The 18144-nt window shown below is 37.9% G+C and overlaps 1 protein-coding gene across 2 annotated transcripts in view; it reads left to right on the plus strand.

Moving 5' to 3' along the window:
* MOB1B (MOB kinase activator 1B) overlaps positions 1–18144 on the plus strand; it is a 51034-nt gene that overhangs the window by 748 nt on the left and 32142 nt on the right. The window lies entirely within an intron of this gene.

An 18144-nucleotide genomic window follows, 5' to 3' on the forward strand; every position in this document is an offset into this window, starting at 1 on the left:
CCAGGACCCTTTTAACTTCCCTTTTAGGTTTTAGGAGTGGGAGGTTGGGATGACAAGTCCTGTGGTTGTAACACACTTAACGAGGCTGCTTGCGAGTCAGGATCCCCTGATGACAGCCTGGGTCTTGGGGTGTGGAGCAGCTCCCTGCTTCTCCGAGGCGCCCTTCCTCCCAGCTTGCTCCCCTGAAGAGAGTACGGGCTTTATCTTTTTAGACAACCACCAGAGTCTGGGTAGTGTGCCCTGGGCTGATTAGGTCCACTGGGAGTTGTTTTGCAAATCATTTGTAAATGTCAGCTTAACGTCACATTTAGTGCTGGTCATTACTTCACTTATCGTTTATTGCAGACGAGTTTTAGGGGGAAGGGCAGAAAGATGGGATGGCTAGGTGGGGCTATGGAGACAGCAGACAAGCCTCAGGTTCTCCGAAAACAGGACCTTACACCCTGGGGAATTCCTCTTTTGAGGGCTTCGTTGTGATTCACCTATGTTTACTCTGTGGTTAGAAAGCCAATAAAAACTCGGAGATTAAAATTCACCCAATACACTCCTTTACTGTCGTGGAGAAAATAGTGTTCAGAGATGATATTCTCTTCTGATTCTTTTTTTCCACCTCCCATAATTTTTGGTTATCACATTGGCACCCGAATCCTGAGAATTTAATTAACCCTTATTTTCACATGTTCATATATAGACTATTAATCCTTTTTAGGATGTTTAAGCAACACAGTGATCCCAGAAAGCTAACTGGCAGGCAGACTTGCTAATATTTCTAATATGTACAGGGGGTCCTGGCGTATGTCAATCTGCCTGACACATTTGAGCTTGTGAAACCTCTTTCTTAGGCTCATCCTAGAAATTGATTCTGAGTTTGTCAGATAGGTAGTGCTAGATGAGAGGACTGGGTGACTTCATAAATGTTTTTGTTTCCTATTTTAGTTTGAATCAACATATCCAGCCATGTCAGCTTGAAGCTTCTCATCTTGAGTATATTATACATTGCTGATGTTTGATTTCTTTAAGAATTTAAAAGCTGTCTTTGAAATAGCAGTGTAGATGATGTTCATGACTGATGCCGATGGGCTTGTGTGCCTTGAAACAGTTAAATTGGTTGAAGCAGGGAAGAAACATATTTGGCTGAAACTAGGGAGTGGAGAGGGGTTTGGTGGTATTTTCTGAATACAAATACAATACTATCCTGTTTTTACATGGCTCAGTATTTAATAGTTTTAGAAATGCAGTGGATAAATTCATGTTAGCATGTTAGCTACGTAAGAACAATCTTTGCATAACTAATGTGTGTAGCACATTAGGGGGTGTGTACTATTTGGGGCACTAGTTTTCAGTTAGGTCACATAGCAGTTAATATATTCTCAAAATATTTAGCCCATGTGCTTGACAATCCAAAAAAGTTAATCCAGCGTTCTTGGTTTTAGTTTTTGTCCACCAGTAGTTTAAAATCTAAAGTGAAGACCTTATAGATAGAAATAATTATTATCAGAAGTAAAAGAACAAAGTTTTGATTATTTCATCTATTTGTTATTTGGTTTAGTTTCTTGACTATTACTTCTGTACCAACAGGTGGAGCAGAGAAAATAAGAGTTGCAGCTTAGGAGTTGATTCCAATTATTTTCCTCTAGTTCTTGGAATTTTACTTGTAAGGCTACTATAAGTGGACGGAGTCGAGGAAATGAGGGCAATGTGAGATAGGGATGTGAAGGTGATGACTCATAACTCTCAAGGGCTTTAAGATAGAAGGAAAGCATTATTGATTAAAAAAAACTATTCATTGTGCCAGGCACTGATGTAGGCATTGGGTATCATTTATGAACAAAACAGACAAAAATTCCTGCATTAGCGGAGCTTGTGTTCTGGTAACTGACCATGAATGCTGAACACCAATAAATTATATAGTACAGTAGGAGGTCGTAAGTGCCATGGAACCAAGTAGAGCAGGCTAAGAGGTTTTAGGATAAGAAGGTGGGGTAGATTAGGTAATCCCCAGAGGGTGCCCAGATAATCTGCAGCAGTGGTACCTTTGTGTAGCTTTTGTACAAATGCTCAGAATAAATTTGCACTGTGTATGTGGATCTGACTGGAGCAAAGCTTTGGTTGTGCTGCAGATTGGCCTCTGTATCTTCAGATTAAGCTGAACTCCCAGATGGTGCATATGGAAACTTCACAGGAACCTAATTTAACTTTGTAGACTCAAATCTTTAAATACATCCTCAGCACCTGCTGTGTGCTAGGCATTGAGCAAGATGTGGGATGCCAGAGATGATAGACAGTTTATGAATAGTCATCTGTAACAGATGCAAAACAATCATAGGAGTCCAAAGAATATGGAGCAGTTTGTTCTGTTTGGGCTGGAGGAAGGTTTCATGAAAGAAGTGATGGATATTTAATGGAAGATATAACAAGAGTTCTCTAAAAGGGTCAAAGGAAACATCTTGGAGGCATGAAATTGACTGTGAGTTGTCCATTTTCACATTTGTCCAAGAGGTTATAGAATTTTGGAGCTAGATGGATCTATCAGTAACGTAGCTTACTCACCTCTTTTTGCTCAAGTGGCAAAATCACCAACTTCAGATTACTGGCCTAATTGGTGGCCTGCGTAGAATTGGAACACAGGTCTCTTGCTTTAGGACTTTTCCTGTCTTGGCATTTTATACGTATAAAATTCAGAGATATTTAGGATCAGAGTGAGTTCTTAATCACTCAAAAAGTGTATTGTGTTCTCTATGTTTCTAGCATTTTTAAATTGCAAGTCTCTTCTGACTGATGGAATTCTTCAGAAACATTTGACTTGGAAAAGTCTAAGGTGTAATTTCCTAATGTAAGGCTAATTGGTTGGAACAGAGTTAAAACAAATACAGTTAACTTTAAAATGGAAGTCTGTAGGAAAGGTGGTTTAGGGATGTGAATGAATATAAATCAGATCTATTTCTGCAGAGGAAAAAACAAAGAGGTTGGGAAAGGAAGGAAATATTTATGGAGCATTATGCTAGATACCTTCCGTTTGTTTTCTCAAAAGAATAGCAATTTAGGAAAGGAGAGCCAGGGCTTTAGCTGTGTCTATATGTGTCTCTGACTTTCTCCCTCTCCTACCTCTCTTTTCTCTCTCTCCTCCTCCCCCCTCCCCCCCAATCCCAGCACGTTTGTTTTCAGGCAAATGATTTAACTGATTTTCGTGCTTCAGCATCCTTACCTGTAAAAGAAGTTAATAATAATAATAGCAATAAAATAGCTTGCTAAGTGTTCACCATGTGCTGGGTGCTAAGTGCTTTAAATAATTAACTCAGTTCAATAACTAGCAGGAACCCCATTTTACAGATGAAGAAACGGGCAAAGAGAGGTTAAGCAATTTGCTTGAAATTATGTAGCCAGTCAATGGTGTAGCTAGGATTTGAACCCTTGCAGTCTAGATCCAGAGATCCTGCTTCATACTGCCTTATCTGTAATTGATAAAATTATTTTAAAAGGTAGTGTTCAGATAGGCCTTGTCTTTAAGAGAAGTCTTATGTTACCAGGTAGTAATATCTCATACTGCTAGGACTGTTTTCTAAGGGTCACCAAGAATATAATGGTGGAAGAGAAAATAGAAACCTCTAAATAATACTTTAATATCATTTTTGACTTCCATTTTTAGTGTAAAAATAATGCACATGTTGGAGAAATCACAAAATACTGATAAGGAAAAAAATAGAAATCACTCATAATCACACCTTCAGAGATAACTATTATTTATATTTTGTGATATAACTTCCTAATCTTTTCTGTCCCATTTTTGTTTGTATATATTTAAAAATATTCAAGTGGATCCCTACTGTACATAGATCAGGTTTTTCACTTGTGAATTTTTTTTTTTTTTTGAGGAAGAGTGGCCCTGTGCTAACACCTGTTGCCAATCTTCTTCTTTTTCTTTTTTCTCCCGAAAGCCCCAGTACATAGCTGTATATCACAGTTGTAGAGTTGTAGCTCTTCTATATGGGATGCTGCCTCAGCACGGCTTGATGAGTGGTGAGTAGGTCCGCACCCAGGATCTGAACTGGCGAACCCCAGGCCGCGGAAGTGGAATGCGAGAACTTAACTGCTACGCCACTGGGGGCTGGCCCCTTACTTGTGAATTTTTTATGTCAATAAATATACTTCTGCAACATCATTGTGAATGGCTTTTGACCGAGTATTATCTTAACAGTTTTGTTATCTGACAGCCTGACTTAACGTTATGCTTTTTTGCCGGGAAGGGAGTGGAAGTAAGTACGGTCATCTTTTCAGAACTGTAGTTTTGAGAATTGCAGATACTTGGCTGGCCTTAGTTTGTTTTCCCATCTGATATAGGATTGCTTTTGTTTTACATTATTGAGTGCAAAATAATTAGTGTGATTACTTTTACCATTATTGGCCTTTTTTTTCCTCGAGGTAGTTGCAGAGTTTTTGTACCTTTGGAGTTTCTGATGTATGTACTTCTCTTCAATTGTCAATTTGATTAGGAGCTATTGAGGCAAAGTAGCTATGTGTTACTTCTTGGAAAATATGAAAAACTGTACCTGTTAGGAATATTAAGTCCTATAGAGAATTTTTTTTTCTCTCCCTTTCTTTCCACACTTCCATTTTTGTAATTGAGATATAATTGACATATAACATTATATCAGTGTCAGGTGTACAACTTCCGTTTTTGTTTTGTATCAGCTAACTTAAGGTCATCTTTTACAGCATGTTTAATTAAATTATAAGTGTAGCTATGAAACCTATTCATTTGCAGAAGTGATTTTTAAATTTTATTTTGAAACATTTTCAAAATTTTTAGAAAAATTGCAAAGAATAGCACAAAAAACTACGTATTCCTTATCCAGAGACCCCATTTAGTTTCGTCAGTGACTCCAATAATGTCATCCTCAGCAAAAAGATCCAGTCACAAGTCATGTACTACACCCAGTTTTGTGTCCGCAGCCTTCTTCAAACTGAAATGTTGCCTCAGTTTTTCCTTGACTTTCAGGACCGTTACATTTCTGAGGATTACAGGCCAGTCATTTTGTAGGATATCCCTCAGTTTGAGTTTGTCTGATGTTTCCTTGTGGTAAGATCTGGTTATGCATTTGAGGCAGAAATATCACAGAAGTGATGCATGTATGTTTGCCCATTATTGGCCATGATCCTTTGATTGTAAAGTGCCTACAAAGATTCTCCAGTGTAAAGTTATTGTATCTTTTTTTTTCCTCTTTGTAATTAATATTTTGTTGGGGGAGGATTTTGAGACCATGTAACTGTCTCATTCCTCATTCCATTTTCACCCACTAGTTTTAGTGTCCATTGATGTTTCTTGTCTAAATTATTACTTTGCTTGTTGCCTGTATTCTAATTCTTTCATTGCTTTTACATTTATTATTTGACGTTTTTACTGTAAGGAAGAACTTATTCTTCCCATTTATTTTTATATTAGTTTGGGCACATGGATTCCTATTTTAATTAATGGGTTTATATCTATAACTACCATTATTTATTTTGGTGCTCAAACTATCTCAATTTTTACTAGTGGGAGCCCTATTCAGGCTGGCTTCTGTGTCCCTTGACTTGTTCCTGTCTTTCTCTGAGCACTTCCTTAACTTCTGGCACAACCAGATGTTCCAGGTTTATCTTACACTTTTTCTGCCCCAGCCCTGGAACTGGCCATTTCTTTAATGGCCTTGGTTCTGTTCAGTGGAGAATAGTATTTGGACACCAGAATCTAGGTGATATGCGTGCTCATTACTACAGATGTGTTGCTGCTCCCGGCCCTCTCATTGGACAGTGCTAGAAAATACATACCCACACATATTTACATCCATATATTTTTTTCTATGTCTATCCACATGTATTGAATGAGTTCATACCAGTACTTGCAATTCCAAGCACAGGGTTCATTCTAGCCTTTTCCCTTTACATATTTTTCACTTTCTTCTTTGCCAGTGGGAAACCTGGCTCCCATTATCCTCAGTATACTTATTTGCTCAGACCCCTGCATATAGCCATTCTCCTAACCCTACTTGGCCACCTTCTTCGTGGCTCCAGCTCTTGCTGTCATCCAGTCACCTTTACTCTGAGCATGTGTGGGCCCCTACTTCAGCCATATTAAGGATGAAAGCAGTCTGAGACTCCACTGTGTATGGTATGAGTGTGCCAGTAATCTAATTTTTTTCCTATGAATCCTGTATTTAGGATCTCGGAGTGTTGGGAGGATTAGAGGTACTGAATGTGAAAAGGTTAGCTCAATAAATTGTAGTTCTGTGTAGCAGTGATATCTTGTTCATTATCAAGATCTCAGTAGTGTGATGATTGCTAGTAGCTGTTATTATTTATAAACATACTCGTCATTTCTGATTAATTAAATCATAGCCAATTTCTGTAGGTTTATTATCGTATGTATCAGTGCTACTTTGATTTTCTGAGGTTAGAACTTAAAAGCAGGAGTTTGAAGATAAACAAACATTGGGTAAATAGTCTAAGTACCTCACAGCCAAGTAGCCTTATTGTTTTTATTTTTTGTAATGGAAAGGTTGAACTTTGTTTCCTTGTTCCTATTGTTTTATCTTTCTGCCTGAGTCCTTTTGTTGTTCTCAAATTAAAATTTGATGAAATTTGATGAGTTGGGTAGTTGTAGTATTGGGTATTAGAAGGAATATTTTTGTGTGTTTCTTTGTAGAAATAGATATACCTTAAATACATTCTTAGTATTCAGTGTAAACATAGAATAATTAAGCGGAAGCGGTAGGGGTATAAGTCTTTTATGGCAACTTTTCTGGTATCTTGGTGCCCAGATGGTGCCCAGATGCGTTCCAGATAGATGAGCAGCAGCATGACCTTCCTGCTCTTTAGAGAATCCATTTGTGTGCTAGTGCCCCATAGCATTAGATTTAACTACTGAAATAGCTCTTTGTTTAAAAACTCCCTGTGGTTATAGTTTTTACTCACATATACCTGGTTCCGTTCTCCCTAACCCTTCCTCACACCCTGCCAAATATTCATTTGGCTCTCTTATTTTTCACCTCTTAGAAATTGTACTTTTGAGTCAGTGAACAACAAACTGATTTGTCAAAACTGAAGTCTCTCAATCCGAGCACAGCATTGTTTTGAGGACTGATGCTTGTGTCTCCAACCTATTGTTAAGGACTCCCAAAGGGGTCCTATCAGTCAGACCGTTTAATCCTTTAATCAGTCCTTTGTCAACCTTGTCAGTTTTTAATTTGGGAAATAGCAAGTTATCAAGAACCAAAATAAAAAAAACATTTTTCAAGTTAGAGCCAAACTATATCAAAAAGTACAATTCCAAGTGGCTAGACATTTGGGAACCAAAATGTGCCTCAATTGAGCTGTAGTGATGTTGGCTTTTGCTCAAGTGGGAACATATTTGTAAGATGTTGGGACTCTATTGTCTAGTGATAACTATAGGTTCTGGAGATACCTTTACCTTTTTTTTTTTTTTGTATTCAACATTTAGAAAAAAAGTACCACTGTCATTTTGTATAGCACCATTGGGAAGAAAGGCTGCTCTTGGCCCTCTGGCGACAGAAGGCCAGCCCCAGGACTGTTATATACAATGTCTGTATATAACTATAACTCTTTGAGAAGTCTGCTTTAGACTTTTAAAGTGTGGAGCTTTGGCTAGGAGTGTCACCTAGGAGCATGTTAGAAATGTAAGATTTCAGGCTCCAATCCTTGAATTAGAATGCATTTTAATAAGATCCCTAGGTGAAAAGCACCTTCAAGTTTGAGCAGCTTTATACAATAGTAAGTGGATGGATGCCTGTACATTAGTTAAATAATTCAAAATAAGATAAAGAAGAAAAATCTTTGGGATTCATATAACACTGCCTGTATCCTTGAGAGACTCTGTGAGGCCCTGACAAAGATTCCTTGCTTGACCAAACTTTAGTCAGGCTCTTGAACCTTCTCCTAGGCCCATCTGTGCACTTCCTTGTAAAGTCCAGTTTTAGCAAGAACCCTGCTAAGTCAGTTTGACCAGAAGCCTCCTGGCCTTGATATCTGATCAGTTTACTCATCCTTCACCAGCCCCCAGGTGATACCTGATCACCCTCGCCTGTCTTCAGCAAGAATCCTGTTAGGTCATTTTATCCAGAACCTCCCTTACCCCTGGTGTTTCCTCTGAGTCATTTTCCATCCGCTCACCCCCGCACCCTGCTCTTTGGCTATGAATTCCCGCTTGCCCATGCTGTATTTGGAGTTGAACCCAGCCTGTCTCCCCCCACTGTAAAATCCCATTGCAGTGGTCCTTATGCCTATCTCATTGTTCTTGAATAAAGTCTGCCTTACCATCTTTGATGAGGGCCAGTGAATATTTTTTTAACAGCCCCCAAGGAGATTAGGTTCCCTGGTTGTCTTTGTACCCTTGTAATTGTTTATACTTAATTATTTAAGATCTTTTTTCCCCTTCTGGACTGTAAGTTTCATAGGGTTTCTTCACTATTTTATTTCCCAGCATGTTAGTACATTGCTTGGAAAATATGTCCTTTTTCTCTGTGTGTATATATATGTATATTTTTAATTAATTAATTAATTTTTGCTGAGGAGGATTAGCCCTGACCTAACGTCTGTTGCCAGTCTTCCTCCTCCTTTTTTTTTTTTTTTCTTTTTTTGCTTGAGGAATATTAGCTCTAAGCTAACATCTTTGCCAGTCTTCCTCCACTTTATGTGAGTTGCTGCCACAGCATGGCTGACAAGTGGTGTAGGTTTGTGCCTGGGACCTGAACCCGCGAACACAGGCCGCTGAAGCGGAGCGTGCCGAACTTAACCTCTATGCCACAGGGCCAGCTCCTATGTACATATTTTTGATTGAGTGAAGGTTGTCATGAAAAGAACAGTGGCCTATGAGTGAGGAGACCCGGGTTTCAGAGTCTTTGGTCTGTCACTAGCTGTGTGACCTCGGGCATATCACTTAATTTCTTAGCCTCTGTTTTCTCTGTGTACTGGGGGGAAAGGAATGCCTGTTTCATTGGCTAAATGTGAGAATGGAATGAGAGATTGTATATGGAAGGTTTCATAAACTAGAGAGTCCTGTACAAACACTGTGACTATCCTTGCTCATAAAATTGCCAAGCTCAGTATATAAACTCTTTCCACATTCCAACTTTTGTTTAGCTGTCTTACAAATGCATGGTATTATTCCATAATACTATAAATATTTATTGGACGTCTCCTGTGTATAAAGCAAAATGTTGGGTGCTGGTAGGGGGAGGAGAAAGGTGAGAGTTCAAAAATAAATAAAATGTGGTCTCTGCCCTCAAGAATCCTAACATTGGAGACCAGTGTGTTACACAGATATGTTCCTCAAAAGTTATTTTTAACTCATTAATTTTAACTCCACTGGCTAATGAAGGTTAAAGATTATTGAGGTTGCATTGAGTATACAAACTTCTTTGGGTGTAGGTGTGAAATAGTTGCATTCGGTATTCATAAAAGTTTTAAGATGTGTCTAGGATGTTCATGCATTCAGAATGGCAGGCATTTTGCAGGCGTGTGCGTCTGTATTTAGGCAGGGGCTGTTTCTACTGGGTGGATTTGGGGACCTCCCCTGCTTGAATTTGGCATGCTGCCACTATTGCTGCACTCTAGCATCTTGTTTTTTAATAGGGAAGGGAAGTGGCTGGAATCCTTTGGCCCACTTTCTTCCTGCAGTTCCCTTGGGCTTTTCAGGTAGAGATTGGAATGGGCTGGACGTGGTTGGCAAAATCCCAAGGCATAGAGAGCCTCCATGATATGGTGTTTGCTTACCACTCCGTCCTCATCTGCACCTTCCTGCCGTGCCCGCCCCCACAGAGCTCAGCCATTTTATTTGCATTTCTTTCAACATGCATATGTCCCGTGTCTGCTTGTCTTTGTAAATGCTGTTCCTGTTATTCGGGCTGGACTGCCCTTCTCTTCTCCAACCCCATTTCTTTAGTTCAGGAGCCTACTCTTTCCCTGACCTGTGCTCCCTTCCTAATTTATTAGATACCATTTCAGTGACCTTTATGGTCCTTATTATAGCCATTATCAAAAAGATAATTGTACCTTTCAGTTTTCAGGCCTTTCTTCCTCATCAGAGTGTGTGACCTTTTTGAAGATGCAGCAGTTTCAAAAACTAATTTTAAATCTCTACCACCTAGCATAGTGCCTAGTAACAAAATTTTTTTTTTAACAAATCAATGACACTTTCAAGTATTTTCACAGTTGTAGGTGGAGGTATGAATGATTCCTTCATTCTGCTCTAATTTTCCCCTTCTAAAGACTTCTGGGGAAATATAAATAGGTGGCTAACGTGCACAGAAAGTTTCGAACACCTATTTATTGCAGCTTTATCGCACAGATTTGTAGAGACCTTGTTGTCTTACCTATCTTTCAGGGATTGGCATATGCCAGGCACACATTTCCTACCTGCCACTGTAAATTGTGTTCCAACAGCAGTGAATGAAAATGCCCATCCCTGCATCCCTGCCACCATTGCATCACTAAGAATAATAATCATGAAAGCTTCTTGACTTGTTGGGCGTTTTATATTAATACCAAGTAAACAAGTTAATAGTAAAGATTCTTCCAAAATATTTCTGTCCCCTTTATTTCTAATGGCATAATTAGGACACTTTCATTGCCATCAACCTTTTTCCTCTTTTATTTTAAAAGGGGCAAAATAATATCTTCTATGTTAAAATTTAAAGGGCCAGCCCGGTGGCCTAGTGGTTCAGTTCACCGTGCTCTGCTTCTGTGGCCTGGGTTCGGTTCCTAGGCGCGGACCTACACTACTCATGTGTCAGTGGCCATGCTGTGGCAGCGGCTCACAATACGAAAAAAAGAAGATTGGCAACAGATGTTAGCTCAGGGCAATATTCCTCAGCGAAAGAAAAAGAAAATTTAGAATGGAGCTCTTTGTCAATAATGAAATTTTAAAATTAACAGTCATGTGAAAAGTAATGGTAGAATATAATTAAAAAATTCTTGGCCCATAAATGTGTTTTACAGTCACAGAATTAAGTTTTAAAATATTAATAACTTACTAGGAAAATATTACTTTTTTCCAGGATCAGGGATTATAGTCTGTAAAGGGGAATTTTACAAAATGAGATATTTAACTCCAATCAGATTTCTTGTTTGTTAGTTATCTTTCTGATATTTTAATGCAGACAATAATCTGATAATTTAATGCAAAGAATAAACATGTTTGGGAGGCAGATGGTATACTTGGAGCTGTAAAAATGACCCACAGATTCTGGAGGTAGATTTAAAGCTGTTTTTTTCACCTGTTATTCTTAACACATTTATGTACTGCTTTTCTCCTGGAGTCTGTTAGAAAGCTCTGCCAGGATTTTTCTCTCTGGATTATTTCAAGGTGGAATGTTTTTTCCCCAAAGTATGTAAATAGTAGACAGTAGTGTCCGTTTGCTAGTGAATCTGAAATCACTGAATCAGATAGTAGTGTGTGATTGCTGGTGAATCTGTATGGCAGACAGTAGAGTCTGATTGCTAGTGAATCTGGAAAAAATACCTTTATGATATGCTTATTGTTTTTGAGCATTTACAGGTCGAACTATCATGAGCACGAGTAAGTTACATGTTAGGACAACTCAGAACACTCTTTATCACTTTATCAGTAAATACTTTGCATAATTATATACGTCAGAAACCATGCTAGCCTTAATGAATTTTTTTTTTTGTGGCAGTTCTGTTCCTCAGTTAAAAAAGAAGCTGGGGAGAAGAGAGGAGGATTTTTGCATTTAGTTTTATGCATTTTCTTTTCTCTTTGGTGGGTTTTACTCATTTGAGTTACCCCCCCCCCTTTTTTTTTTTGTGAGGAAGATCAGCCCTGGGCTAACATCCATGCCAATCCTACTCTTTTTGCTGAGGAAGACTGGCCCTGGGCTAACACCTGTGCCTATCTTCCTCCGCTTTATATGGGACATCGCCACGGCGTGGCTTGACAAGCGGTGCATTGGTGTGCACCGGGGATGTGAACCCGGGCCACCAGCAGCGGAGCTTGCACCCTTAACCTATACGCCACGGGGCCGGCCCCTGAGTTACCCTTTCTTAAGTTTTATATGGCCATAATTGAAGCCCATTCCGGGTACTAGGGAGCATTGCTGAATCCCAGATAATGTGAAATGTCACATTTGCAGGTGACCATATTAGAATTAAAGGGGATTTTTTTTTTTACTAGTTGTACTTTTCTTGGAGTTTTTTTTTTTGTTTTTTTTTTTTTTTTGTGAGGAGATCAGCCCTGAGCTAACATCCGCCAATCCTCCTCTTTTTTTGCTGAGGAAGACGGCCCTGGGCTAACATCTGTGCCTATCTTCCTCCACTTTATATGGGACGCCGCCACAGCATGGCTTACCAAGCAGTGCGTCGGTGCGCGCTGGGGATCCGAACCAGCGAAGCCCGGGCCGCCGCAGCGGAGCGCGCGCACTTAACCGCTTGCGCCACCGGGCCGGCCCCTTTTCTTGGAGTTTTATACAGCCCTTTCTCTGCCTTGTGTTCCCAGGTTGGACTGCATCTGTGTATTATTTTCACAGGGGCTTTCCTGGCTTCACACTGATAACCAGAGCCATTCTTGTTAGCCTTCATTTAGAGGAATCATGATTGCCCTTATGCTTAGGTACCATAAGCTAAAACCATTTGTGATCTGAAAGATGGAAACTCTTGCTTCCAGAACAGAAAGGGGGAATGAAACAATCTTGAATAAAAGAAATATTTTGTCTTAATTCCTCTGTAGAGGAATTCCGTTATTCTTGTGATCTGCAGTTGTTTTCTAGAAGAGTATGTTAGATGCTATGTGGGCCCCTTAAGTCGTGCTCAAAGAGGTGGGACTTAGAATTTAGGTGGTGGTGGTACAGAACTTACGTTAAGTTGGGCAAAATCATTGTACTTTTGTGCCTCTTTTTCTTGTTTGTAAAAGAACAGTTTTATATTTGACAACGTGCAGTCTTTCTTCCTAATAGTGTTTGAGAAAATTTATGGTGACTGTGAAATTGGTAAGAATGAGATCAAATCTCTGGATAAATATTTACATTTAGTGATTTTTTTTTTAGGGTTGGAAAAGATTCTAGCCCAACGTCGTATTTTTAGATGAATCAGTTGAGACTCTGGCATCTTGTGATTTTCCAAGGCCACACTTTTCAATTGTATAAACAAATTTTAATGAGACTAATCTTAGTTATACCAAGAATTCCAAGTGTCTTATTATTTCAGTTATATTTTTGACATTACATGATTTTCCACTCTTTTTACAGTTGCTTATCAAAAATGTACAATACGTGGGTATAACTCGGTTTATGTCTGTGGACGGTCCTTTGGTACAGAGGATAAAGAGATGGTACAGATATATTTAACCAGTATCAATTATTGAGCACTGGCTGTGTACCAGCTGGTGCTCTATATTTTTATACATATCACTTAATTTTCAGAACCATCCTTCATAGTAGGTGATACGATTTCTCTTTTTTGCGATCAGAATGATTAAGTAGCTTACCTAAAGTTACATAACTAGTGCAAAGCAAATCAGGGATTCCAGCCCAGGATACCCAATTGTAGAAATCAAGGTTTCTACTATTCCAGATGAAGTAGATAATGCCCGACTTAAATAATAACAGTAGATGGCTCTTATTGATCTTTGTGCCAGGTGTTGCATTAGTGTTTTACTTTCTGGGTCTAATCGTTGAAACAACTCTGCAGCATAATGCTTTCTTTATTTTATAGATGAGGCAAATAAGGCTCCAGAGAGGCTAAGTAACTAAGTCAAGGTCTCTCACTAAGTACTGGAGACATGGTGTGATTCCAGGGCCATGGGACTCCAGGCAGCAGTCAGTGTTTTCCCACTACTCGGTGCTGCAATGCTGCTTTTACAAATTTCAACTTGATATGTATTTAATTGATGGCTTTGGTTTCCTCAGGGGCCATTGGTATATCAAATTTAATCTGGCAAAGTTTCTAAGGTGAATGAATGTTTTTGAAACAATTTTGATAATAGAGCTAAGGATGATAGCAATGGCAGCCACCTGCTAATAAACCACTAGGATGGGAAGTCTCCATATAGATAGGTGATTTTGGCTAACATATCTCTGGTGTACTGTGAGTATGCTGGGTCATAAATATATTGCACAGTATGCTTAGATTTTAAAGACAGAGCAGAGTTTGTTAACATTTCTATAAATCCACTTTATGCTGTGTTTTGATAAGCTTTCAAACTTTTTTAAATTTAGTGTTTATTTTTGGTGATGTTACACATGTACATGATTTAATTTAGAGTCAAATAGTTCTATAAGGCTTGCCATAGAAACAACCCCTCTTTTCCTGCTTCTAGGTACAGCCACTTGAACTCTTTATCCTGATGCTTTTGATTTTTAAGTTTCTTATCTTTAACTTGTTTATATTGTTACTTACTGATTTTTTCACTTCTAGGCATTAACTATTGAATTCTTATTATGGAAGAAGAGGCTATCACCGCCGCTCCAGACCACATATATACATACTTTCCATCCTGGTAGCTTCTCGATATGGTTAATATTATAAACACTGTTGACAGTTGAGCCAAGTATATACTCTAATTTTATTTTTCCTTTCCTGAACAGCTTTATGATGTCTCTGGAAATGTTTTATTTTCTATGTACTCATTCTTCTCTTATCCCCAAACACTCCCCCAGTTAGCCTTTAAATACATTCAGATTCTTTCACTTTATTCTTGAATAAGTGTCTGTTGGAGCTTTCTGACCTGCTGCAATCTGTATTGGTAGATTTTATCTAGTCTTGCTGCGTAGCTGTTATTTTTGGAATCGCCCTTCACTCTCATTCTGAGGATTCCCCTTGCATGGCTCTTGGGTTGGATTTCCTATTTCTTGGATCTCCAGTCCTTTCTTGGTTTACTCCCTTATTTTGATGGGGCAGATTCTCTAAAAGCTCACTACAGACAGTAAGTGGAATGTAAATATTGAGACCTTACGTATGTAGAAATATATTCTGCCTTCAGACTTGATTGTAAGTATGTCTGAGTCTAGAGTTTTAGGTTGTAAATAATTTTCCCACAGAATTTTAATTTTAATTTATGTGGAGACTAAGCTCCAGTTACTGTTGAGAAGTCCACATGTCTCTCTGATTCCTAATTCTTTGTATGAAACTTTTTCCCTCTGGACTATTGTCTTCTCTTTGTACATATTGTTCTGAAATTTCATAATGGCATCTTTTGGTGTGGGTCTGTTTTCATTCACTAAGTCAGTGATCTCTCAGTCTAAAAAGACATTTTCAATTCTGGGAAAATTTCCTGATTTATTTCCTTGACAGAGTATTTTCTTGATAAAATATTTCCTTGTTTTTCTGTTCTATCTTTCTGAAATTCCTATTACTTGAATATTGGACCTCCTGGACTGGTTCTTGATTTTCTTTTTCTTTTTTTCCATCTCTTTGTTCTTTTTGCTTTGTGTTCTGAAAGATTACTTCATTTTTATTTTCTATTGTTTTTATTATACTTGTCATTTCTGCTACCATTTTTTAAAAATTTCAGGACTCCTGTTTAGTTTCTCTTTTTTTGTAGTGTCCTGTTCTTATTTCATGAAGCAATATTTTTTTCCTGTCACTGAGGATATTAATAGTGTTTTTTGATGGTGTGGAGGGCATTTTTATTCTTCTGCATTGTTTATCCTCCAAGTTGGTTTTTTCTATGTATTTTGGTGTCTTCTTTCATGTTAGAGGCTTCTCTCAAGTGCCTGGGAATGCTTTTGCTTTCTGCTTTTATTTACGACTAGGGCTACTAAAAAGCCATTTGGAATCTCTGTGTGCATGTGTGTGGAGGGCATGTCAACTGTGGGCTTTGCTGAAGGGTGACATGGCTAGGCTGTTTCTTTGAAGAACTCCTGGTATAAATATCTTTCTAGATCTTTATATATGGTATGGTCAGATTTGCCAAAAAAATCTCATCTGGTCTTTGCTTGGAGATTATTATCCTGGCTGCAGGGTTTTTGGGATCCTGCTGGGGGAAAAGGCTAGGAGTCTCAACATTAATTTTTCAAACTCATCAAATCTCCCAGTGTTAAGTATGGTACATCTACCTGCAACTGTGCCTGTATCCCCCAAGTCAGACAGCCTCTCTGTTTTGCCCTCTTCATAGAATAAACCTTCAGCTTCTAGTCTTTTCTAAGGATGAGGGTAGTACAGAAGCCCACTGTCTAGATTGCAGAGGGGGTCTGGGTGTGTAACTCCTTCTTAAACAGACCGTGAAAGTCTTGTTCCATCTTCACTCCCATTTCCAGAGTATCCTACTTCTACTAATTCCTGAACCTTTTGTGGGATCTATGGTGTAAATTGGGTTGCTTTTAAGTTTAGGATTAGATTTCCTTAGGTATGTTAGTTCAGTTACTTATTCATCTGCTTTCTAATTTCCAAAATTTTGTTGTTTCCTCTTTCATTTTCTTTGTTGTTATGGGATTATGATTTTTAAAAATTTCACTTGATCATCAGTTTGAGTGTAGAAGCTAATGTGTATTTTCAGCCCACCATCTTCAACTATCTCTCTTCAAAATAGTCTTATAAGTACTAACCCTTTTATTGCCATGTTCTGTTAAGCATTTACAGTGGTGTGGTGTCTCTAAGCGCAAGGAAATTATGTCATAGTGTTAAACTACTTTATGTTTTTTGAGTTGTCTTTGTTACTGTGATGTATTAGTAGGTAGTGAGTCCAGAAGTTCTTTTTCCAAGTAAATGAGTTCAATTACTATCATTTTTACAAGAAAGAAGATTAATCCAAATTTGAGCTGCAAAGAACTTTTATTTATTTATTATTTATTATTAGTCTTCACTGATATTCCAGATTATTCAGGTTATGCTTCTGAAGTACGCTTTAGCAAATCTCATTTAAATCTCTAATTTCTTTGAGCTTAATTATTTATTGGTTAAAAGTTTTCTCCAAATCAGGCATGATCTCTGTTTTGTTTAAAAAAACAAACACCAAAAACCAATCAGCTGCATTGAAATTAGATTTATAGGAGAAAATGACATAACTTTTGTATTCATTGTTTTCAAAATCTTCTTCCAATTTCAGTAAATAAAAAGAAAAGCTTTTTTCCATTTCTCAGGACACTTTGTCAGGTTTTATAGGCATCAACATGGGCTTCTTTATTTTCTTAAGAATATAAATTTAATGCATTGACTTTTTTTAATGCCATAGTTTTGAACTTGAATGTAAATTATTCTATAAATATGATCAAAGCTTTCTGCTAGAGTCACTGTTTAATAGAAAAAGAATAAACAATAGCATATAAACTGTAGGTTTTTTTCATTGACTAAAAGACCTGTAGTTATTCATCTTGAGTGTCTATGTAGTTTTATCCAAAAGAATACATCTGTAGCATTAGAAAATAAATGTGGAGCTTATAGAATATTTCAGGAGAAAATAAATGTTCTTGTGATCACCTAAGAGAAAGGAGACAGACTAGGGCAGGAGTTCTTTATCTGGGTTTATGAATAGGTTTTAGCACCTCCCTGAATTCCTGTATGCAAGATATTATGTCTCTTATGTCTCTAGAGAGAAGGTTCATAATGTCTTTCAGATAATCAGAGGCTCAAAATAGATTAAGAACTGGAGGCCAAAAGGTGAGTAAAGAAAAAATTATTGTATAAATGTTTAAGAACATCATGGAAGGTATTTCCATATTATGTAGCTCAGAGATGTGTCTTAGTAGGCTCAAGTTCATTGCTTTAAGTTTATTTTTATTGAAGTATGATTTACAAAAAGTGAAATGCTCAGATCTTAAGTATATAGTTCGATTAGTTTAGACATATATATTCTTGTGTAACCCATATCTCTTTCAAGACCCAGAACATTTTCATCATCCCAGAAGGTCCTTTAACTTTTTAAAGTAAAACCAAAGGCCATTCTTTATGGGTCTTTGATATAAGGACACACTTCCACTTCACTTCACATGGTTCTAGAGATTCCATTAGCTAAATGAGTAGCTCAGTTTTTATGGAGGAGGAACAAGTAAGTCTACTATTGCCTTCTACTTGCTGCTAATTTTTCCCCATTGGACAACACAGCTCTTTTAACTATGATGATCCTTTAGGTGAGCAAAGCAATGGGATGACACTCAGTACCTCAACTCCTAGGTCCTTAAAGAAATTAGCTCATGTCAGTTCTTA

This window comes from Diceros bicornis, chromosome 8 (genome assembly GCF_020826845.1).
Source record: "Diceros bicornis minor isolate mBicDic1 chromosome 8, mDicBic1.mat.cur, whole genome shotgun sequence".
Lineage (NCBI taxonomy): Eukaryota > Metazoa > Chordata > Mammalia > Perissodactyla > Rhinocerotidae > Diceros > Diceros bicornis.